Genomic DNA, 26113 nt, shown 5'->3' with positions numbered 1-26113 from the left:
TCCATGAACCATCTGAAATGTGATAATTATCAAGGAAAAAAATACATTTCAAATGTATATTTAAAAAAAAAAATCTGTGACTATGATATTTTTCAAATAATGGGCAAGAAATGTCTTCAGCCCAGTCACTTACATATATTTAACACCCACATTTAAACATTTTTTTATGTTATCCTCATTCTGGTACAAGACTGGGTACCTCTGTTTTGTTAAAAATAAATGTGTGCTTTCTACATAACTAATCATGATACCTTCAGCTCAACTTTTGCAAAGGTCTGAAGGTCATCTACAATGATCAGATGGATTTTTTTTTTCATTTTTCTTTTTTTTAAAGTTCTGAAACTGAGGTTTGCAACACTCCAGTATCTTGGTTCACATCCTTTAAGGTAACACAGTTCAACACGGAATCTGTCATTATTTGGTTCAAAAGACATTGTTTTTTTAATGACCTTTCATGTCCTTTTCTGAGTCTGAGGAGTCCATTCTGCACAGCCTTATCTGACCCTTTAGGACTCTACCCAGGCAGACCATGTGCTTTAGGAGATCATTTTTGTGTTGAAAATGGGAACAAGTTAAAAATCATCTTTTTTTAATCCTTGGTTTTAGTTCCTGTTTCCTCCACTTCCAGAACTGGGTTTTCCAAGGACACTGTTCACACATTACCTTTGCTCCTTTACCTTTGGGCTCCTCACAGAGTGGCAATATTTCCATAAGACATTTTGGACTCTTTTTTCTGACCATGGATTCTTCACATTCATGTTAAAACTACACTGTGCTCACACCCTGACTCCCAACCCCTGGAAAGACTGCCAGACACTGAAGAAAATGTGTTTTCATTATCCCTCTGTAACCCCCATCTTCCCAGCATTACAACATCAAAGTGGCATATAAATTTTTCAAAACTGGATATCACCTTTCAGGATGTAGCCATCAAAGTGAGCTAACACTATTTCTCAACTTTGCCTGAACTTAAATTTCCCCTGCATGTTACAGGGAGTTACATCAGCTTTGTTCATTTTAAGAGTTGCTCAGGGTCAGCAGCAGCTCAGAAGCAGGTCTCACCTGAAAAAAAAAAAAAAAGTGTACATTCTTTATAATGGCATTTCTCTTTTCAGAACAATTTTATAATGTTGTGAATTAAAAGTCTGGTGAAAAACACAGACTTTGATTTTTAGAAAAAGAAAAAGCAGGATTTATTGGGCAAACAAAGTGCTGAAACTGCAGAGAATTAGTTAAGGAATGATGGATTCAGAGAATCTTGGATTCACAGACTCAGGGAATAATAAGACTCAAAGAAACATGAAACCATAAAATCAAGCAATCTTAGAATTACAGTATCAAAGGATTGTGGAATCATTTAGTCAAATAATCATAAAATCATGGGGTCACTGAGCCACATATCATGTAATCATAGAATCATGGAATATTTGCATCATTACATCAGGGAATCAATCATTGCATCACAGAAATGGAGTAATGGAACTAAAGAATAGTGGGATCACTACAATTGCATCATGAGAGTCATGGAATCGCACAAGCACAAAATCAGAAAATAATCCAATATATAATCAGGGAGTTGTTGAGTCATAAAAACATGGAATCATTGTATCATAGACCTAGAGAATCATGGAATCATGGATCCAAGGAATCATAGACCCAGGGAATTACAGGGTCTTAGAGTCGTGGATTCATTGCAACATACAGAGATGGATTCACAGAATCACAGAGCCAGTGCTTCATAGAGTTATGGAATCATGGAATCATAGAATCATGGTATCAAAAATCATGGAATCATTCGTCATATAATCAGACAATCACAGAAACATGAAATCATAGAGTCATAGGATTGTGGAGTCACAGAACCAACGCATCAAAGAGCAATGGAATCAAAGAATGAGGAAACCACGGAAAACTTGCATCACAGAAGCATGGAAAACTACACTCAAATAAGCAGATTAATTCAATAATAAATCAGAATCAGGGATTCATGGAGTCATGGAATCAGTGCATCATAGACCCAAAAAAACATACAACTGCAGAATCACAGAATAATTGAATAATTAAATAATATAATCAGGGAATCATAGAATATGTCAGAATCATGGAGTAACAGACTCAGAAACAGTGACTCACAGGATCATAAAATAATAGAAAAGTAATATCAGAGAATGGTAGAATAAGTGAATAATTAAATCGGAATCAGGAAGTCATAGTGTCATAGACTCATAGAGGCCTATAATAGGAGAATTATGGAATGATGGAATCACTAAAAGGTAGAGTAATGGCATCGTAGAATCTTAGAATCAAAGAATCGTGGAGGCACAGAATTGGAGAATTATGGAATTCTTGCAAACCTGCATTTTATTCCCAGTGTCCCCACACAGAAGGTTGACCACTGGTACCAATTCACTTAAAGCTGCAATAACTAAGAAGGAAAATGAGTCACTTATATTTTTTTTAAAACCTGCAGAGAGCTCTAGATAACAAAAATACCCATTTTATCTTTGAGTTTATAGATGTGATTTTGTGAACCCCAAAACATTCCACTTTTTAGCTATACAACTCCTTTTCCCACAAAGGCATTTTGTAGCATTCTCTCTGAGGCTTTTGAGGGAACTGTAGATATTTTTTCTAGCAATCATGGTTACTTAGAAAAACCAGAAGATCATTATTTCACATTGGATTTTCAAACATACCTTTTCACTCTGTGCAAGAGTAAAACATGCTTGGGGTTTTTTCCCACTTTTTATTTATTAACTGTTTCTAATGCCACAAGTGAAACAGATAGATTCTTGTTTGCTTTTTTTTTTTTTTAATTTTTTCCAGTAATTTTGAAATTCCCTGGAACAATAGGAATAAAGGGAAGGACTTGAGAATGAGCATGGAACTAGAAAAAGATAATGAGAATGACACCACACTGCCAGCATTCAAGTGCAAGGTGGTAACAGAGCAGCATGAAGCTATAAGAGGAAAAAACATGACAAGGGAGGAAAAGATAAAAAGTATTTTTATAGAGTCATAAAAATATGGAATAATTTTATTATAGACATCCCAGATATTTCCTCATTTAACATTGTGTCTCTTTACTAATTCCTGTTGACTAATTTCTACTGACTTCAAGGGGACTTGTGCTTTTTTGGTGGGGTTTTTTGGGGGTTTTTTTGGGGTTTTTTTTTTTTTTTGGTAGTTGTTTTGTTTTGTTTTGTTTTGTTTGTTTGTTTGGGTTTGGTTTTTGTTTTTTTTTTGTCCCTTATCAAGGTATCAGCAGCTTTTTTTGCAGAAATTGCTAAATTAAATGACAACACATCAAGTAATTATCTCGTATGCACATATATTGTGGACTTAAAAAACACTTTCAGTATGGTTAGCCTGAGCTCACACTCTTCCCCGCTCCTTTCAGTAAAGGAAATTTGAACTTGGATTCAATTAATCAGACTCAGCTTTGATTTGTCCCCACATAAGTCTGAACCTAAGACTCTTTTTCAGGCCTTTACAGTCAATGTAGTAAAGTATTTTTTGACTTATTAGAAAAACTCCATAATATTTATTATGGAGTTATTATAATAACAGAATTATGTATATATAATTTTGTATATAAAATAAATTATTTTATTGTTATAATATAATTATATATATATTATAATATATATGTATTATAAGTTATTATAATATACATAATTATATATAATAACATCCATAATTTGGAGTTCCAAGTGCAATTAGATTTCTTTGCAGCCTGGGTAGTATTTCTTGCTTTCAATCTGTGCAAATCCTGGAAGGTTACAAGTTTTGTTTGCACGTGTTCAGGTTAAGTAGCATGGGACTGAAAAAATTATATACCTGCATGATTTAATGACAAAACTACACAGATGACAGATTAGAATTACTGCATTTTAAATTGCAGCACTTTTAGAGGCTGAATCCAAGAATATTAAAAAAAAAGTAGCTTAACAAATTGCAATTAATTATTGCAAGAAACAAATCCATTTTTTGCAATATACTTCAGTAATTCTGATGTTTGTAGATCACCAAATGTTTACACAAATAACAGCAACAATCAAGGTCATGAACATACCACCTTCTGCACAGAGCATGAGAACATATAACCAAAGCAAAAAGAAAAATTCCATTAAAAATACACAACAGAACAACATTTTTGGGATATAAGAGCTTGAATTACATGTTAGTGTTCAAACTATAGTATTAGCTGCATGTAAATCACCTTTAAATAGTACAGTTGTTCCATTTTAGAAGCATTCTGTACTAGTAAAAATACATGGTCATGTACATGATATCAGTTTTCCCCTGATAACTTGAATTTCATGTAAGTGTTTAGAAGGGTTTTTTTTTGTTTTTATTGGGGTTTTTATTGGTTTTGGGTGTTTTTTTTGGAGGGTGATGGCAGGGGACAGGAATGAAAATGAAACAGATTCAAGACACCCTGTGGTCTGTGGTTACCTAGAACAGTAGTACAGAAAAAAAAAAAAAGAAAAGGAAAATGTTGCACTTTCACATATTGATGTTTTTCCATTTTCTTTCTCCTTCCTATTTGGAAAATGAGGAAGGGATGAGCAAAGAGGTTCCTCTTTTCCTGATGGAAAGCTGTAAATAGTCAGTCTCTCTGACTTGATATCCAGCTTCATCCATTAGCAAAGGATTGCAAGAATCTCAGGCACAATCTGATTTGAGAAAACACACAGCCCTTCAGAGTCTTGCTGTATTTTCTTTAATAGAATGGTAAATCTGAAGCACATTAATATTGTCTATTAAGTGCTGCTACTACATTTGCTAAAAATTTTTGAAAAATGCCTTCTGAAAAACTTTCTTCACCAAGTTGAGTATACTTACAGCATCACATGAACATTATATGATTCTGATTTCTTTACTTAAAAGAGAGATCCAAAAGATTTTTATTTCCCTAGGCATAAGAAACAGAATAAATACATAAGACTGGTTCGAATAGAAGGGAAAAACAAACTCAAATACACTAGAAAAGGGTTCATGTCCAAAAAAAATTTATTCATATTTGAATAAAAATGCAAAATATTTCAAAATAAATGTTGCCTAACGTAGAAGCTTGTACTTAAAGGTTCTAGTTTACAGGTCTTTTTCTTTTCTCTCCAGCTTATGTCAAGACCTTTAACATGACATTTTGAGACTGTGCCTTACTAGAGAAAACTAATCAAAATAATTCAGTCTCTTCTGAAATCAAGGCTGGCAAATAATATACTGTTTTGCCTAGTACATTGTAATAGCTGACCTCTAATACTTCCCTGGAAGATCTCATTTATCTTGGATTATAGCACAAAGGGCTTTCCCTTGATTTTCAGTGTTCCTCTTTAGCAAAAGTGATTACCTTTTGTGTGTGAAAATCACAGGGGTTTAACAAGATAGAATTAAAGTGAAAGCAGTTTCATCACATAAACAGCCAGGATCTTGATGAAAGACTGGAAACAGAGCTGCTAAGAAGAGAAAACTTAAAAGTGTAAAATAAGCAAATGGACATTTTAAAGAGAGCTGAAATCCTTCCCGAAACTGCTGTTCAGATGTTGGCTGCCAGGCTAACTGAGGGGGCTGAGAACTGGCACACACATGGGAAATTTTCCAAGATTTACCTCAGTCTTCTGTTAAAACTGATCTCACCCTCCTTCCAGTTTCAGTGCTCATTATTTATTATTTATCTCCAAATGGAGATATAAGCCTATGCCAGACATGATCAAAGAAACAAAGCCTTTTGCCACCCTTTTAATTCTAACTGAGGTTGGAATTAAAAAAATATATGCAGGAGATGGGATAGGAATTCAAAAACCTTTGTCTCATTTTTCTTGTTTGCTTGTTTATGAAGGTAAAAATTGTCAGCAGGTGCAGTTGGTGCTACTGATGACATTAAAAATCTGACAAAAACTATGTTTCAGGGAAGACAGTGCCCTCTGGATACAGGGATGAAATTTTATTTTATATTATGTAGCTTGTCTTGCTTGAACTTAACCTTCTGCTCCTCAGTGGTTTGGTTTGCCTGAGGTTTTCCCTCTGTTCCTTCCCGTTCAAGGTACCTGATATTCCAGAGCAAGTAAAAAAGCTTAGCTACTTGGATCTCTCCACTGAATTCCTTCTTAAAAATATAATAATTTATCTTTAAATTAAAAATCACAGTTCACACAGCTGCAGAGAAAAGAAAAAAATTCATTCTACAAGTGGTGAAGAGTCAAATAAGGTTTTCCTCTCAAATGAAGCTGGAAGCTTTTGTGGGACATGCAGTTTGTAGGCAAAGGCACTGGGGATAAGAAGTGAAGAGCTGCTCTCTGCATGCCTGAGAAAGCTAGATGATTTGAATACAAAGATAACAAACATTTATCTTGGTAAGTGGCATGGGACAGAATTAAGCGCTGTTGGATAACTACCTCCGAGAATAAAGAGCATGTAGAGATGCTCCTTTATTTTTTTCCTTTTAATTATATGCTGTAGGTCATTAAATCTTCTTATCATACTCCTACACATTCAGTTCTTAATGTAACTTGAATGTAATTGCTTGTTTTACCAAACCAGATTGGAAGTTAGTCTTTCTACAGCAAATTTTTATTGCAGGAGCAGAGGAACCAGACAATATGGTTTGGGGGTATAATTTGCATGCATTATATCAGATGCCATTCTGTTTCCTGAGGAAAAAAAAAAGAATAAAAAAGACAGAAATTGGACCCAGACACTGCTACTGCTCTCTGTCACTATCGTATTTCTTCACTGTATTCTGCCACGAGCATACATAAGGCAAAATTCATCATATGCTGTACACATAAAATTATAATGCTGTTCTTGTAAAGCACTTCAACTATTGACATATTTCTGAATCCTAGGGCCAGAACTGATTTAATTTCCTGCATCACACGAGTGTTGGCATCCGCTTTCGACCAAAAAAAAAGGAGTTCTGAATTTTCAACTTTGAAAGCAATGATCATTAAGTGATAAGGCATGTGGCTTCCTAGCCTGGAAAGTTTGGAAAATTCAGTCCACAAAGCTCAGAATCTTCTGGATATATCTTATTTCAAGTTATCCAAAAATTGTGAAAGGGCACTAACTCCAGATTTTAGTCTGTTGTTTGAAATTACCCTTCCCACTCCTAGCCTGGTTAATGTGCAGTTAGATTAAAATGAATGGAGAGGCATCTCTCAGCTACTATACCATTAAAAAGAAAATTGCAACAAATATGGTTCAGATGAAAGAAGAAGAAGAAAAAAATAGGTGTACCAGATGGTTCTGTATGTTTATATATTTATATAAAAATATTCAGGCAGTCTACAAATTCATAGTCATTGATCCACAAATGATACCATGTAAGGATGTAATTTGAAATTAGTCTTATAAGAATTTTTAGAAGGACAATACAATGTTTTGGAATCTCAGCTGGTTTTGAGGGAATTAAGGTGATGGTTTATGATGCATACAGGTACAAAGGGATTACAGTTTTCCTGGCCAGGGAATAGTGGTTGTAGGTGAACCTCCAGCTCAGCCATTCAGGCTTTAGTTACCCAGCTTGGAGAGTGGCTCAGGATGCAAAACTGGAAAGGGAAAACCAGAAATGAAGGAGTAATATTCAGAAGGGCTTGTCTGGCCTTAAACACACTGAAAGAATAAAAGCAGATACATTTGAAGGAACAAATCAACTGCCAAACATGATGGTGCAGGCGAGATAAATTGGCTGGTTTTAAATCAGGAATACAGCCCAGAAGTGGGATAATACCATTAAAGATAGATGATAAAGAAAAAAAAGTAAGAAAAAAAAATTAGCTGTACAATGAAAATTGTTAATTTTTGTCCCTCCAAAATCTAAAAAGTATCTTAAAAAGACAAAGAGTGAAAACCAAGATACAGCACAGTCACACTGGGTTTAATCTGAAAGAATATGATGAAATAAAGAGGAAAATCAAAGAGAAATACTAGGAGACAACAGAGCAAGTGAGAAATGGAAAGGAAAACACAGAAGGACACACTGCTTGGGAGAAAGAGAAAAAAAAGAGGATGCTGAAAAAAGCCAAGTGTACTCAGGACCCTCTTAGTAGCTTAGGGTTTTTTTTTAAATCAGAATAAGGAAAACACAGATCAAAGCATATGTGGTTAGATTAAACTCATTCAGGTTGGAGGATCTGGTGATATTTATTTTAATACAATTTCTGAATTATTGATGATCATATGTGAGAAGTAATGGGAAGTGAATGAGCCTAGAGAATTGAAAAAGGGCATAGACACACTTTGTCTTCAAAAATGGTTAAAAAGAGGACAAACTGTCCTAAGTTTAATACCCAGGGAGATATCTCAAGAAATGACTAAAAAATTGATGTGTAAATACTTTGGGGATTAGAGTATGGATCTATCCAATGCCATGTGATATCAAACCAATTTCATCTCTTTCTTTGAAAAGGTCATTTAATCTACCATAAAACTAACACAACAACTGTAATGCAATTTGAATTTTGTCGGGCTCCCACATGAGATTTACATAAAGTGTTTGTAAATAAACCTACTTTGAATTCATAGCTAATATAGTTGAAAAATTTTTGGGGAATAAAAATACATTAAAAAACCCAACAAGCCCTGTTGTGAATATTAGCAGCTAACCTCTGGAGAATTCTTCACCATTTTAGGTAAATCCAAAGTGTTTGAGAGGTTATAAAGGAATGTCAATGTAGTTTTTTGTTTTAATATATATATAAAAACATATTATTCTATTCTTGAATGTTGTCTTTACTTAAAATTTGGGTTGCATCTTAGCTGTTTTTGTTTTCTCTCTACACACTTACAGTGTGTAGATAAAAAATAAGATCTGTTTGCCCTGGGGAAAGTGTTACTTTTCTCCATTGTCTCTTTCTGGCCTTCACTAAAGCAATCTTGATGCAGAGAGGATGATTATGCAGCTTAATTTTCAATTTTACAGGGAGCTTTTGGAATTGTGCACATTCCAAATATCTTCCATCTGATCTGAAATACCACATTTTCACTATTTTCGCTGATATTTCTCCTAACTCCTTAGTTGCACTGAATGCTATTTATCCTGTATCCTACCGTGATCACAGGTACCTTTCATGGAAATAAATGGGTGCTTGCATTTCCCCCTCACTCCCACAAAAATTCCCTTTACTCCTTCCCATTCTCCATCAGCTCTGATCTGACAGGTGGGTGCCCCTCAGCCACGTTCCCCCACTATCTAAAACACAGAGTTGTGTCCATCCAGATGCATTGCCTGAGATTTTTGGGAATTGTTTTGTTTTCCAGAGGGGAGCTGATAATCTGATAACTCTCAAGATTAATTAATTCTTAGTAATTTCATTCCTGGACATTTCCAGTCTCTGCTGAGGTAGCTCAGTTATCTTTTGCTTCCTAGACAGCAAAACTAAGAATGAAGCATCAGCTTTCCTCTCTTTGTTCCATCATCTTCTTCATTGAAAGGGATTCAAAACCTTGAGTCTCACATCTTCCAGGCTAAATACAGTTTGTGTCTAAACTATCAAGTAATTCATGCAACACGATCATATAAAGAGCACATCAGCTCATTTCAGTAGCCCTAAATGGTCTTTAATGTTCCTTTCAACCCAAACCATTCAGTGGTTCTATGTTTCTTGTTATTTATTCTACTATTTCATCATTCCCGTATGAACAAAGTTAGTTCTTCTCAAAAATGCATTTCCTTTTTGGTCAGGATACACTTATCTTTGAGCTTAAACCCTCAAAAAATTAAATCTTCAGTGTCTAAGGAAAACTTTCTTGAGAAAAAGTGAAAGACATGAAGCAACAAAATATCATTGTCTTTTGGAAATTTCTACTTGGAATGTATTTTATTTTACATACCAAAATAATGCTCTGCACCAAAATTCAACTTTTATTTTCTTTCCTTTTTAGACATGCATTGAAACTAGGAGCTGATAGATGGGGATTAAAAACATGTATCATTTGGAGCATCATTAGTGCTCATGTCTGCATGATGAGAACCTCAGATCCTTTCCTCAGAAAGCCAAACATTTTGAACATAAATTTTAACATTTGTGCTCTAATATTTACTTTGAATGCTAGCATCACTAAGATCCCAGAGATGTTATTAATAAAGAACTACTCATGAATAATTTTTTTCCCAATTATTCCACTCTGCTTGAGAAACATCAAAGTAGATTTGAGCTGGAATTTTCATTTACAGGGGCTCAAAACATGTAAAAATATTCCTGCATCACAGTAAGTGGTCCTTCCTCTGACAAGTGGACTATTTCCAGTAACAAGAAGTCAGATTTTGTCACATAAATATATAGTAAAGTAAGGATGCAGAAATGATGTTGGCAATAGCAATATTTAATCAGCAAATAGTTCAGCTCCAGCTGAAGATGTAAAATGCATAACAGCCTTTCCAATATAAATATAAATATAAATTTCCTGCTTGTCCTATGCCTATAAGTCTATCTTTGAGGCCACCAGCTCCACATTTGTTTTTCTATTAGTTTTGCCAAAATTTTATTTAAAACACATTCTTTCTCCTTCATTCTTGAGCCTTCTCCTCCTGCCACATGATTCTCCACCAAAAAGGAAAAAAAATATATAAGTCAAATTTTCTCCTGATTTTCTTTGCAGAGACAAAGAAAAAAAGTTAATTTTCATGTCTCCTGCCCATATTGTACATTCAATTGTAAAATGCTTTTATTTTTACAGTGGATGTTAGATTTCACCCTAGAGAGTCCAGCATTCATGTTCCAATTTCTGGTCACAAGGGAATCAATCCATTGATTTCATTTATGACAATTTTTGAGGTTTTCTTTCCCTGGCTTCTAAGACAGTTTTAAAGGACAAATGAAAATAAATACATCTGGTGAAAGAGCAGCTGGCAAATATCCCTGGCTGAGGATAATCAAATGCCTGTTACTCTGACAGAAGAATTTTCATTTATTCTTGAAAAATTAAAACAGCACCACAAATCTGGAGGGAAGACCTGTTTACATCTTAGTAGTCCCTGGAGTTGTTAAAAATGTGTTGTTAGCTGAGAAATGTCTGTAAATTAATTGCTATAATTCACTGAATATTCTGTGTACTGATTGTAGAAAATGGCTAGAAGATAGGCAAACTTTCCTCTTCTTTTACTTCTAGAAAAAATATTCTTTTAACAGTGGTATTTATTATAAATGCTGCATCAATAAATAGTTTTGAATTCCACTTTAAAAATCATTATCACTTATATCTACTCTGAACATTCACAGATTGAAAAGAAATAGTATCCCTTTCGAAATCAATGGATATTTCAGCCTAAAATGAATGATTTTGTGAGTTATATGGTTACTGGGCAATATTTTAATTAAGAAGCTCTCTATAGTCAACAGATATCATGCAGCAAATATTTCTAATACTTTAACTTGCACTGTTCCTATGAGTAAAGATTAGAAGAGTCCTAAAGAGCAGCAAAACAAATCTACATACAGATCACCTTTCTCTTCACTTTCCTCCTGTTATCACAACTATCCGGCTCACAAACTTTTTTCATCTTTGTTATGTCAGCAGCTAAAAACTACCCAGGGACTGCAGGGCACTGTAGGGTAAAAAAGCATATCACCAGAAATACAGAAACACTCCAAGAGCATTCCATGGGCAGGATAATAGGGATCTGAAAGCCCTTTGTGCTCGCCTCCTGCATATCCTCCCTAAATAGCTCCTGTGCATGGAACCTCTCTGCAAAACCACAACAAAGCCTGATCTCACCGGGTTCAATTAACTCTTAAAAACAACCATTGTGGAGGATATGAGAGGAAAACAGCTGGCTTACCTAGGTGCACACAAGCCTGTGAGCAAGCTGGAGGACAATGGGGAATGATGGAGGGAGTATTCTGGAAAATAAAAATTGAGAAAGTAAACAAGTGTGAAGCTCTGCTCTCTGAAAGAAATACATTTCTTAGCTACAGGAGGAGATAACAACAAAACTTCCTTCAGATTATTTTTCAGGTGATTATGTCACATAATCAAGAGAACCAATTTTCCTGGGCTGATGACTGATACAAGAGGAGATTGCTGGTGGCTACTTGATTAGCAATTGGTTTATATTAATGAAGGGGAAAATATCCAAAAAGACAGAGTGGTGGAAGAGGAGACAATTACAATAAAGGAAATTAGCTTCCTTGCACAAGGTGCATTTAGACGTTTTGAGGCACACATGGAAATGAAAACTGGCATTTAATTTCTCCCTTTTATATTGCCTTTATTTCAGTTCTACCAAAATTGTAGCATTTCCTTTAAATTAACCTTTCTCATGTCAGCAGGGGCTCTTCTTACTAAAGAATAAATTCTTCTGGACAATTCATGGCATTAGAATCCTAAACCACAGAGAAAAGCTGAAGAAATAACCCAGTCTGGGTGTAGAGCAAGGAGAGACAAAAGGAGAAGGGGGCTCAGAAAAATGAATTTTCTTCCCAGGAAAGATCCTCATTTCATGGCCATTGTTTTGATCTTGGAGTGTTAACAGAAGGGGTTCAGAAATGCTCCAAAATTCCACATTCCGGAAATGTGACTTGCTGAACTAAGCCAGGTTTGCTGCTGCTTTGCTCAAAACCAGTTTTCTTTTTCTGTGTGGATGTCAAGTCTTATGGAAATTGTAACTTGCAAATCTCACCTCTGTTTCTTTTAATAAGTCTCCAACTTGCAAAAAAAAAAAAAAAAAAAAGAAAAACTCACTTTATTTTCCCTCATACTTTTTACCAGTTAATGAAAGAATTTAAAGTGTGCTTTGTAAGTTCAACAAAACTTCCATAGAAATCAGCAGAAGGTAAATATATCCTTAAACTGCATCCTTAATGAATACCATGAGGTCTTGCAAGAATAATAAACACTAATAACAAATTGTTCAATTCTCCTTAAGCAAATTATTTAAGCTTTTCTAATGGGAAATTTGAGCTCTGAAGCAAAAGTGAAATTTTATTACAGTGAGTTTTAAATATGGGATTTTTCCAGCTACCTCTAGGTAATACTACTTCATAGGATATTTTAATTCTTAAGGAAATGGGAGCAGCAATGTCATTTCTCTGTTAATAGTCCTATTAGCCCATGTTATTTACTCTTAATTTATTTCTTGCTGAATCCAAACTTAAGGATTTGAGTAAATTTCATTCTATTTACCATCAATGTTGGTTTAGAGGAGGTTAATTTTAGACAATAAGCATTTTTAAAAGTCAATGCAGCAAGTGGCATTATTTTTGGAGTTTGGAAAGAATTCTGTCGAAATTAGAAAGTGGTTCCACATTTCTGGAAGTTTCTTATGATTCTCTTTGTAAGTAACAATTCAAATTGGGCAATATTTTCAGTGGAAATGAGCATTTTTGTTATGATTCTTACAGTGCCAGATAATGTCAGCCACAGATAAAGTTTCTAAGGATTTGTACATCACATTTCCAAATAAATTTTTAGCACTTGAAAAATAAAAGGAAAATAGATTGTTTACTGCAACTACTTCAGAGCTTTAGGTTAGATCCAACACAATGGAAATAAAATATAATGTTCTGTGTTCAGATATTAACACAATGATCACCTGAACATAATTCACTGCATTCACTGTACTCTCACATAATATTGAAGACACAAGAGTCAATTATTTTAAGGATGTGGGTGACAAATATGGAGTAAGTTTCTTATTTCCAAGTGCCCTGGGAATCCTTGACACAATGATTTTTTTCCTGGAAGGGGTTGTTAAATTCCTTTCAGCTTGACAAAATGCAACCAACAAATCTTAAAGTTTATAAGGATCATTATTTTTTTGAACCACACTGGGAAGCCAAGAAATATAAATACCATTCTGAGAGTAAAGGTTTGCTGTTATTGTTAAAATACATGTAGCAGCACAGAGTTGATCGTGGAATGCCTAAAAGGAAACTTAGAAAAGTATTGTCAGGGGCAATTTTTATGTTCATTCTCCTTCGTTTTTAAAGTTCCAGCTTTGAAACTAGAAATTAGAAATAAGCCATTAGAAATAAGCTTTGCCTGCTGGGTCTGATTTTATTAAATTATTTGCTTTTATGTATAAATATCTAAAAAAATATACAAAGATCAGAAGTTCCAAATTACACTTTTTAAAAAATCTCATTTCCTTGAAACATTGTTCACATATCAGTAGTGCTTTCCTTATTTTTTCATAAAGGGTGGCTACTAGTGGTATAAAGATTAAATATAATCACTATGTCCAAGCTGAAAACTAAATAGGATTCTTTGAAGAATCTGATGCAAGACTAAATCACCTAGAAATGGAAATTAAGCATGCTTGAAGCATTAGAGTTCTAACCAGGACTGTTTTGCAATCCCATATTTGTCTCTCAGGGCATGTGAATTGTCTTTTCTGGAAAAAATCAGCAAAGTTTTAATAAGAAAGATCAGAAGTACAGACCTCTTCAACTTACAAAACTGAAAAGCTTACTGGAAACAGACCTGAAGGACTTGACCTAATTAGTCTGAATTCATTCTTTAAAAAGAAAATGAGCTGATAAGAGGTCTGCAAAACAGCTCAGCTAAAACCATAAACCAAGCTTAACTATTTCAAATCAAGCCTAACTAGATCAATGCAGGTTTACCCTGTGGAGCAACAGGCAGTTTGACAAAGGAGAGACTTTAGGGAGACTTTAGACTGTCACAAAAGGTGAAAAATCAGGTGGGAATAATGCAGCATAACCCAAGAGCAAGACAGACAAAAAAATAGAACACTCCTTGAGGAGGTTGTGCAGAACACCCACGTCCACTCATTTATTGATGTGTAATTAAAGACAGATCTTGCTCCCTGCCTACTTCCCAGCCAGAGAAGTCCCAGTAGCTCCCGGATTCCTCTTGGCACAGCTCTGGCTCAAGGCCTTCATCCCAGTCTGAGAGCTGCTGGGGGCTACGGACATCTCCTGGCTCAGCACAGCCTTCCCCTGGAGTCCCCTGATGGTTCTGGTTCACTTCTCTCCTACAAAGCTTTGAACCACACAGATGTCATCTCTGGCTCCAGTTCTGGAGACTGCAAAATTAATGTCATTATGTTCGGATTGTTCTTATGGCCTTCCCTAATTTTCTCCTACTGTCTCCTGTCAGGAGCACGCTGGGTCAGATGTCACTTGGAATGGGCAAAATGGTCAAATCATACACACCTTTCTCAGTGTCACACAGACTTTTATGGACTGGATAAATCTCTCTCCACTTGGTAACTTGTCAGACTGGGGAGCCCTAGGCTACTCAGCCATTGCCTGAAAATGAACATTTAATCATTCTTGTCACCAGCTATAAAAATTTTCCAGGTTCTCCTATGTGCTCCTGCTCAATGTGTATTGGATTTGTAGGCATATCCCATTTCTTTAATGCCAAGTGATGCTGTTTTGTTCTCTATTCCTCTCCTAATAACTCTTAGCACTAGATTTGTTTTCCCCCTTATCATTACTTTAGCATTCATGGAGCTACCTGCCCAAAATATTGTTACCAAACAGCAACAACTCTCTTTTTGTATGTGAAATTAGGTGTCTTTGTCACCATTCACAGTGCTTTATATTTATGTGCATGGAATTACCAGACACTTTATTACCAGTCACACTGTTTTATAAGGTTTTCCTATAATGTTTCATCCTCTGCCCTGTCTTCACATTTCCAGCTTAGTACCATCACAAAATTCTTTTTCTTCACTGCTCCTCTCCTTTTGCAGGTAATTTATTAAAAGTATTAAAAATCCTCCAGTGCAGAGGTCTGCAGAACTCAGGTGACCTCTCTCTGCTGAAAGAACTGATTATTTCTCCCTGCATTTTGTTTCTCACCTTTTTAGCATTTACCCATCTATTCATGGACTTTCTTTTTTACACCAGGCTTCTTAGTTTTCCTAAAGTCTTTGATCAGGGGCTCTGTGCAAAGTCTTTTTGGAAATCCAAATAGACTCTATCAAGCAGATAATTCCTGTGCCATTTCAATTACCATCTCATTTCCTTTTGCTTTTAAGTTGATTGAACATCCTCTACTGCTGTTTGGAATTTCACTTTTATTTCTCAGTTTAGTTTCTACCAGTGAACCTGCTTTCCATGTCTAAACCAATATATTTTTACCTGCTCTGATATTCAAGATTCTTTATTGCTTGTTTTCTCCCAAGATATTGATTATGGCTGCAACCTACACTTGATAACAGATTTCAATGCCCAAGTGAGACAGATTGTTCTAAACTCTATTCTCCTTTCTCCCAAGTATTTTCTCATGCACTCCAGAAACATCAAGCTCCTTTAGATTAAAACTCTCCTTTTTTCAAGTGTGAATAAACAGAGAAGGATGCAGCCTTTAAGATCATCTCTAATTCTCACAAATGCTGTCTCACTGACTTTTTGTGGGTCGCCACCTGTCTCTTTGCAGACATTTGCCAGTTCTTGTCCTTGAATGGGATGAAAAGTGGTTGAGACAGTTTTATTAAGATGGTGTTTTACAAACCCACACACACCATGAGTTTTCAATCCATGACTAAGTCCACAAAAATAAGGAAATAAATCAACACTTATTAACAGTATTATAAATTAGCAATACCAACATCTCTCTCAAATCTGGTTAGTGAGGCTTGTACTCAAACCCTCCTGCATCCAGGTTATACCACCCTCACATCTCAAAAAACGTGATGAGTAACCAGGGCTTAGCTGCAGGAACATTTTATTCTTAACTTATTTATCACTGGTTTTGTCACCTCAAAACCATAACTGACCCATAACAAATTAAACTTACTGCATGAAAACTCCTCAACACAGTTTGGAAAATAACCCACTGCTCCTTTCTACACCAAGCAGTCAAACAAGATCTCCCAAGCACGATGGGGAAAGGGAGAAGGGAAATATTCAGGATTCTCATGGAATCAGTAAAGTCAGAGATATGCATCCCTATAACATCTCACAGCAGAGCATCCCAGGAGTTAAAGAAAGGACAAAGCAGGGGAGCTATTAGGGACACAGAAGCAGTAATAAGATATTTCTTTTCTTTCCCGTTGCATTTCCATATTGATTCTTAGCTAAAACTTCCTCTTCTCTACCTTTTTTTTTTTTATCTGTCTGAGTGCAGCTGCTGGGTTTTCAATAGAAACATTAATCACACCCTATCAGACAGCACCGCCTTCAACAGGTGATGGAGCGTGGTGGACCCAGGCAGACACCAAAGCCCCTCATAAATCTTCACATGTGAGGGCAAGAATAGAGCATGAGGAGGATCATAAGAGGGGATAAAAAACAAACTTTGCCACAAGTCAGCCACTGTCAATTAAAACTAGACTACTGCTGGAATTAAAGTGCTCTCCTCGTTCTCTTGAGCTGAAATTAAGAGAAAGGGATTGAGCAGATGTGCTGCTGTGTCGTGGAGATAATCAATCTGCCAGAATGTGGAGCCCTGGATGGGTAAAGCTGCTAAAGTGGGGACAAAAAGGAAAAGAAACGAGGATAAACAAAAATCCAAACACTTCTTGTAGTAGTTTATGAACTGCATATCCTCTCGGAAGGTACGTGGGATGAATTTTGAACCAGAATTGATGTTTTTTCATATTCACACACGTTGTCATCTGCAGGAACTGAGGCCAGTGGGGGCAGAGAGATGGAAAAGGGACGTAATTCACTCCCCAGAGTACTGAGGGGAGCTTGCCCTGCTGCCATGCTGGTAAGTAACACCATGACTGCTGCTGCAGTTTCATATTCTGACTAATATTGCACCCAGCCTGACAGCCATTAGCCTGCCTCTGAAGCATTTCCTCCCCCTCTAAATGGCTAAAGGGTTGTTCTGGGTGATATTCACTTGACAACACAACATTAGGTGTGTAAGCTATTGCACCTCTGTGCCTCCCACACATGTTTGTTTTTTCTTTTCTTTTTTCTTTTTTTTTTCTTTTTTTTTTTTGAGACCTAGCCATCATAAGACAATTTTTAAGATTCAGGGAGCTTTCTTCAAATATAAATAATCAAAGGGAGATTTTGCTGACTGAAAGGTTAGAGCTTTTTGGGTCTTTTTTCCCAAGTTTACTGAATTGTCAAAGAAAGTTACAAAATACTTGTAACAGATAAGACCTAGAATTGATGAAATTCTGCTCAAATTTAACCGTAGGCTTTCTTGCAGAAGTGTTTCTGTATTTGTTCTTTACTTACTCTGAGGATGCTCTGACCCACGGTGTTACCCAATTTTGAACATTTCCAGAGTCTCTTTTCAGGCATAACCAGGGTAAACATCAGTGTCTACCAGGACTTTTCCCTGGAGTGGAACATATATACTCAAAGATAATATTGGACAAAAACAGCCTCCTGTATATATTGTAAATCAGAATTTCCATGGAATAGTACAATTTTACTAAATAAAAAGCAAACGGGTACATTTCACTCAGTGAGGATAAACAGAAATAGGCCATGCAAAAATCATAAGAAAATAATCTTGGATTCATTCTAAAGTTTCTTTTGTTTATTCACTTATTAATGTTGTTTTGCTAAGCCAGCTAGGAGAAGTGTGAGGGCTGGTATTCAGAAACATCACCTAAGAGATTCTCCACAGCACAAAAACTCTACATTTTCTCTGATTTTCCTATTTACTTGTTAAGTTGCTCTTTGCCACATTAATTAGCACATTAAAATTTAATTCTTATTAGCTACTGAAATCAGTTGGCAAAACATTTCCCAGCAAACATTATCCCATTACCAAGTTTATATTATTGACATTTAACATTAAGTGGTATTTTTAACCAGTACAATATAACAAAATACTGTGTGTTTATTCTTCCTGCTAACAAACAATCAAAGTCATTTAAACCTTTATAGGAGGGTAATGAGATAATTATCAAAGTGTGTACAGTGTGAGCTGCCATGTTCTAGGTAACCCTTTCATGGAATTCCTTCTTTCCTTTACCCTTAATTTCCAATTAGCACACATATGATCTTTATTATTCCTGGAAGAGCACCATTGCTATGGAGTGTCTTATCACAGCCTGTATTTAAATCCATTTAATGCAATTCAAATCAAATCAAGCAGATTTATATAGGATTATACAGCTCCCAGGAATACAGTAAGGATAGACAAGGTTAACAATGTGATCCTTTTTATAATAAATAAATTGGAAAAAAAAAAAAAGGAGAAAGAAGAGAGAAATAACACTTTGGAACAAAAAAAAATATTAATAGAAAACAAGTCCTATCTTGCTCAAAGATGAATTACTGTAAATATTTAAGTAACATTTTCCCTAAGGTTTCAAGTATTACTCAGAGGATGCAAATGTTTAAGAAAATCAGTTTGGGAGGAAAATAAAAAATTTCCCTGACTTCCAAGGACTTCTGAAATAACTCTAAGGAATTGGCACACATAGGAAACTGCTTTAGAGAAGTTGGACAAAGAGAATCTTCTGCTCAACACTGCTCTGTATTGTTAGGGTTTCTGTTTTTTATGTTTTAGAAAATAGGGTACAAAAAAAGGAACAAAAAAGCAGAAACCTAATTGTTACTGCTGCTCAGTGAAGGAGTCATGGATGAGATAATTAAACAAAATTATTTTTGTGAACTGTGTCTTCTCTTGACAAGAGCTTGGAAAATGAAATATTTGTTTAATTAGAACTATGTGCACTTCTTGACAAATCAGTGGAGGTTAATAACTTTTCTGTAGTTATGAGAGGAAAAAATGGGGCAACTGTTTAATGGTCAATTTGCTCCCTGTATCAGACACCTGGTGTGTTGGGGTTCCTTCCAGGGGGGTGGGAGGGTTTGCACTTTTGCTTCCTGTGGTAACACATTTATTATTTCCTTAAAACCTAACAAGGTTTCAGTTAAACCTGCAAATTTGCTCTTAACTGGAAGCTCATTAACGAAGGGATGTGTTTGATGCTTTCATGTAAGGGTATTTTGAGCATTAAAGATGCAGAAAAAAAGAGTAGACTGGAGTGTGTCACAAGAGATCAATAAACACCCTCTGGCAAAAGAAACTGAATATTTATTATGGTAATTATTAAATTGTGGTCTGAGATAATGTCAATTTTTGTAATTTTATTTTAAGAAGAAAAGCCTATCAAGCTGAAATTTGTGATTTTCTGAGCAAGCAGCAGGATTCAGAATCTGTAGAAAGAATCAGTGAGGGATGTTCTTGAGCATCTCTGGGGAATTATGGTTACCTTTGTGGTAAAGTGCTTTCCTTAATCTCATTTACAATGTGTAAATTAGTTCCTACATATTCACCACCATGTTTCAGAGAGGTCCATGGCGGCGCCTGCTAAAAGATATAATTTTTATTGAAAGATTTCTTTCCTGAATCTGAATCCTTCTTTCTCCCAGCAAGGTTTTATGTTGGCTTTTCTTGACAGGAAGATACTTTTGGTATTTTATATCTAGCTTGCTTGTAGTTGACTGTAGAATTTTTAAAATTACACTAAAATCTGCATATGAATTTATCTGCTTTTCAGGAAAGCAAACAAATGTTCTCTAACATAAACACTGCAAAGGAGAGGATTCTTTTTTACTCTATAGCTACTTGAAATGATGGGGGAAAAAAGAGGAAAGTTAAGCATTAATCTGACAAACCTACTCTGATATAAATCATACAGGAGGCACATATTGCTTAAAGGGTGATGAACTTCACATCAAGATAAATAAATAATATCTTCAGGCTTTAAATAACACCTTGGTAAACCCATTAAAGTGTTTGAATAGCCACATACCCTAATTTTCTAGTACAGGAAATTATGGCTTGGATGTCTTTCAAGTCAGGACTCAGATGCTGTGCTGAGGGTTTAAGTTCCTGAGTCACACATCGAGTGCAAATATGCTGTTTGTGCTGGAGGATCACATTCCTTTCTATTCCCTTGCTCACAGAAATAGTACCACACACAGGAAATAACTTTAGCTTAGGTTTTCTTTGGGGATTTTTATTTGGAGGATTGGGAACTCTTTCTTTCTTTCTTTCTTTCTTTCTTTTTCTTTCTTTTCTTTCTTTCTTTCTTTCTTTCTTTCTTTCTTTCTTTCTTTCTTTCTTTCTTTCTTTCTTTCTTTCTTTCTTTCTTTCTCTTTCTTTCTTTCTTTCTTTCTTTCTTTCTTTCTTTCTTTCTTTCTTTCTTTCTTTTTCTTTCTTTCTTTCTTTCTTTCTTTCTTTCTTTCTTTCTTTCTTTCTTTCTTTCTTTCTTTCTTTCTTTCTTTCTCTTTCTTTCTTTCTTTCTTTCTTTCTTTCTTTCTTTCTTTCTTTCTCTCTCTCTTTCTCTTTCTCTTTCTCTTTCTCTTTCTCTTTCTCTTTCTCTTTCTCTTTCTCTTTCTCTTTCTCTTTCTCTTTCTCTTTCTCTTTCTCTTTCTCTTTCTCTTTCTCTTTCTCTTTCTCTTTCTCTTTCTCTTTCTCTTTCTCTCTTTTTCTTTTTCTTTCTTTCTTTCTCTCTTTCTTTCTCTCTCTCTTTCTTTCTTTCTTTCTCTTTCCTTCTTTCTTCCTTTCTCTCTCTCTTTTTCTCTCTCTTTCTAATTTGTTTGTTGGAGTTTTGGGGTTTGGGGTGTACACCTTAAGAATTTCAGACCAGACCAGGAAAAAAATCTTTCATTTTAAAAACCTTTGTGTCTACAAGAACCAGAAGATCATGCCACAATATTCAGGCAACAATAGATATAATGTCACACCCCATTTCTTTACCAAAATGACTGATACCATGTTGAATACTTCAGGGTCATTATTAATCTATGTGCTCTCCTTAGATATTACCCAATAGACCACCAAAAGTTTTAATCCTGTGCTGGGAAAAGCTCTGTCTACTGAATTGTTACTGAAATCTTGGTTTTCTGGGGAAAATCTGGAATGTTATGCCCTGTGTCAGCTCTCCAAAAGACGAAGTACCTGGGCAGGATAGAAATTGGATTCCTAAATGGACACCAGTCCCTATAAGTGTGTCAGAAAAAGCTGCAAAAGCATCCAGAAAGTGACAATTTAATGATGCAATTTAGAAAATCTTACAACATGTGTCCTTCTAGAAACATTTTTCAGGGACTGGTGTTCAGCTCCAAGCTGGAGTCAGAATGTCTCCTCCTCTAGATGTTCCCACCTCAAAATTTAATGTCTCTGGAAAGCTCAGTTTGCCCAGATATTCAATTTTCTTCATTCAACTTAGAGAAGAACAAGAGATGCACAAACTCACACAAAAGCCAAGAATATGTGAGTTAATTATTCCTTCTGGCCTCAGACTTGAGAATCCATTTAAGATACAAAATTACCCAAAGCAGACAGGATATTTTACTCTAAACAATTTTTTTTAAAGCAAAATTAATATTCAGTAAAAAGGAAAGGCTTACAATTTTTTCAACCTACGCACAAATGAACACATTAATTCATGTCAGCTGTTTTCTGACATGTGCTTGTTCATTTTACATGAACATCCTACGAGTGCATTACTCACTCTACAAGAGACAAAACTGGCAAATACTTACTCTTAAGCAGGTGATAATCATGGGAATGAATTCCAGATTCTGTAAAGATTGCAGCCTCAGTAGAAATTTGATCCTAGCAGTAATATTTGCCTAGTGAGCTGATGAAAGCAGATGATCTCTGCTGTGAGAGGGATTCTCCAAAGGGCTGAGCGCTGGTCTAACTTTGAAATTACACACTGAAATTTACTTCAACAGCATGCATGGAATCTAATCAAAAACTGCCAACACAAATTCAGGTTTTATTCAGAACAAGTGCTGACAGCTACTTACAGATATTGAGCAGACCAGCAACAGTTTGTAACTATTTTATAGAGTATAGAATCTAAAATGATCAAATGTGTGGAACAGGGGAGCAGAAAAATCTTAGTTTACTCTTTTAAAAATTATATTCTCAATTTCAGAAACAAGTAAGCAAATAAAGTATGGCTATTCTGATCTTACTCCAGCTTGTTAAAAACCAAGGGAACCTGAAAAAATACTGGGGAAAAAAAGCCTTCACTCTAAATATGTTCATTTCCAATTTGCCAAAATAAGAATAAGAAAAGAAACCTTAATCTCTCTAAATTAAGTGTATTTCACTTATTTTTCAATCTTTTGGGGATAAGATACACTACATTTTCTAAGGAAATTACATTAATTTTATATTTATTTTTATATGCATTAAGTATATCTATATCTATATATATAGATATATAGAGAGATACTATGCAGTCTATAAAGCGAAAAGATAGAGTGTGCATTTTTTTTTTTTTTTAGTAAAAAGCTATGATAACTTATATTACTCAGCTTTTTTATCTTCTTTACAGTTTAGGAGTGTCAAATCACTGAAAGCATTTCATTCAGTGAAATCAAAGCTAAAAGAGTTGTATGATAAATATCAGCCTGAGACTCAGGGAACACCAGATTATTAAGAAACCAATCTGATGATTTTATTTTTAAGTCATGAATTTAAAAAGACACATATTTATTTACACTATTCAAAAGATGTGAAAATTAACTTCTAAGGAAAGAAGGAGTTAGATTTTGATTTTCCTTTTGCTTTAATTAAGAGTAGCAGGGAAACTAAGTTTCTTTTGTTAACGGAATAAAGGAATTTTGTCTTTACCTGATGCTGTTTCTATGCCTTTGTAAAATATAACTTTAGAAGAATGGAGGTGTGTCTAAGGATACTGTCCAGAAACAAGTCTCTCAAAGCACCAAATCCTGTCTAAAATTCAGGATAAAGCTCTAAAACAAGAAATTTATTCTCTTCTATTTTGGAGCATCTCTAGCCTGTAAAAAGACAATAGAGAGATAACTTAGCAAAATTATTAATTAACAATTTTCAAGGACTCCATTATTTGCAACACAATCAATTGTTGTTTTAAGGCTAATACTGAAAATTATCCATTACTGAAATGGATCATTCAAATTTGACAGTCCAAATAAATCCATTGAAGTCCATAAATAATGACGACATAATAAGCATTACTTAGTGGCATCACCTACCTTCATGATGTTAAAATAATATAAAGTGTCTGAATTCCAGAAATTCCATTGAGATCTATAATTAAAATCTCATGTACATCGTGTTTGCACACACCCCTTTTCCCTCTCTTCCCCTTTACAGTTACAGAAACAACAAAAAATTCAATTAACCAATACCATAGGACCTGTTTAGGGCTGAAAACTACAGGAATTTCTTTTGTGTTTCCAACACAAAGGAAATATTGCCTGCTTTGGAAAGTAAAACAAATTTGCTAGCCATGATGTGAGCAATTCCACAACATTCCCCCTTAGAGCCAGAATGTCTTCCAAGGTATATTTAATTTACTTGCACAGACCTGGCATTCCTCATGCTTTTTCCTTCAGCTTCCTATGAAAATCTGTGTCACCATCTGTCCTTTCACTGATCAGCTCTTCCCTAATTGTCTCTGGTGTGGGCACACGAGGTATTTACCAAGTTATCCTAACTTTCTCCTGATGGAAACTGGTTTTTCTCTGCCCTACCACTCCACTAAGACAGGCAGAAGGATGCTTGTAAGAGGCTTTCTGTTCCAGATGGATGGGACTGGAAATCCCTGGAGAGCTGAGGAAATCTCTTTAGGAGCTTCCAAGAATTTCACATTTTAGTTTTGAACCTTTGTTCTGTTGGTGGGCTCACTGTAGTTGTTTGCTTTATAGGAAAATGGTGACAATCAGAACATTAAAGAGAATCCATCCATTTTCTCACTCCAGGCATCTGAACTACATGCCCCTCCTGAAAATAAACCTTCAAATTATAATCCCTATTGCTCTTAAAACATTACCATAGATCTAGGCAACTAAACTTCTTCACATTACATTAAAACCCATTATGTACTTCAATGATTTTTTTTAAAATCCCTAAATATCGACAGTTTTGCACTAAGGTATTCATACATCTTTATTACCACTAAACAGTATCGTGAAATTACAGAAATAATTTCTATAATTATAGAAATTATTTCTATAATTTCATATACTTCATTAATATCTTTATATATGAAACACTGAGAAATATTCTGACCTAGATTTTTTTTCCCCTAAGCCACAAGTTTGTTTCTGATTTCATGACTGTGGACAGCAGGAGAAATGAGTGGTCAGTAGTACATTTAATTACTTTGGGAATAGTGTGTTTCAGAGTTAATTAAAAGAAGCTAACATATTTTCATTTCCCCATGGGAAGACACAATGAACAAAAAGAAATTAAATCAGGAAAGACAAATTTCCTATGTTGCTTCTTTGAAACTGTATTTTATTCACTTGCCTTTAGAAACTCACTCAATGTTATATTTACCAGAATAAAATATGATGTATGAAGGGGAAAAAATAAACAGCTACTTCTCTGTGAATTTAAATACAGATACTAAACACAATTTTTAAATTAATCCAAGACACAAATTATTAAACTCTTCTTTTTTTTTTTTTCAGAGGAGAGCCCAACAGCCAGCAATGCATGATCCCAAACCAATATCAAGCCTGACAGGATATAGAGCTGTTCAGCTGCACCAATTTTTCGGGAAATGTTCCTCCTCCCCCTCTGGAGTGATGAAGGAAGAAATATCAATACCACTCTGACAAATCAGCAGAGGAAAATATGATAGGAAATAACCTGTTTCAGACTGTTTCTTGCCATTTTATTAAAGATCAAATCAAACTTGTCTATCCTCAGTGCATCCTCTTTACCCCAATACAAGAAACATAAAAAATCATGTTTTAAAGCAAGGGAGAGTATCCATCTGTTGCATCAATGATTGACAGAAATCCCATTTCTGAAAGCTGAAATGGCAGATGGCCTTTCCTGAACCTCATCAGATGGATTTGTCATAAAAGGAAATGTGTCCTTTCATTTGACATGCTCTTTCCCATTGATTTCCAGATGACAAACAACTAGGAAATGCAGTGAGAAATAAACAAACCATGGCCTCAGACTTTATTTCATGAAGACTGGGGATTTTCTTGAATTTCAATTTAATTTTCCATTAAATGAAGACTGTAATACAGTCAGCTTCAGAGGGGGTTTGGAATGAGTCCTTTAATTTCCCCCCACAAAAAACGCCTTTAAAAGCTGAAATTTTGCAGAATGCCTATGGAGTTTTTTCTGGAAAGTTCAGGCTGAAGTTGTGGGCACATACTGTGGTAAAGATATTTATCTTCTTTCAGTCTTTCAGTTCTATTATTTAGAGCATGTCTTTAGCATTGGTTTATTTCTGAACACTTCC

The 26113-nt window shown here is 35.1% G+C and overlaps 1 long non-coding RNA gene across 3 annotated transcripts in view; it reads right to left on the bottom strand.

Annotated features, from left to right (window-relative positions):
* Nucleotides 1–303: 303 nt before the first annotated feature.
* LOC140681951 (uncharacterized) overlaps nucleotides 304–26113 on the bottom strand; it is an 81070-nt gene continuing 55260 nt past the window's right edge. Inside the window, exons 1-4 of one of the 3 annotated variants that reach the window (XR_012053169.1) lie at nucleotides 23497–23715; nucleotides 18114–18216; nucleotides 11786–11846; nucleotides 305–1062 (exon numbers count right to left, since the gene is read on the bottom strand). This is a non-coding gene — a long non-coding RNA (uncharacterized lncRNA). Of the gene's footprint in view, nucleotides 1063–11785; nucleotides 11847–18113; nucleotides 18217–23496; nucleotides 23716–26113 lie in introns of those variants that run through there. The other 2 variants (XR_012053170.1, XR_012053171.1) reach the window with 2 other exon arrangements.

Source organism: Taeniopygia guttata, chromosome Z (genome assembly GCF_048771995.1).
Source record: "Taeniopygia guttata chromosome Z, bTaeGut7.mat, whole genome shotgun sequence".
Lineage (NCBI taxonomy): Eukaryota > Metazoa > Chordata > Aves > Passeriformes > Estrildidae > Taeniopygia > Taeniopygia guttata.
The sequence above is the reverse complement of the archived record's forward strand: the minus strand, read 5'-3'. Positions and strand labels throughout refer to the sequence as shown.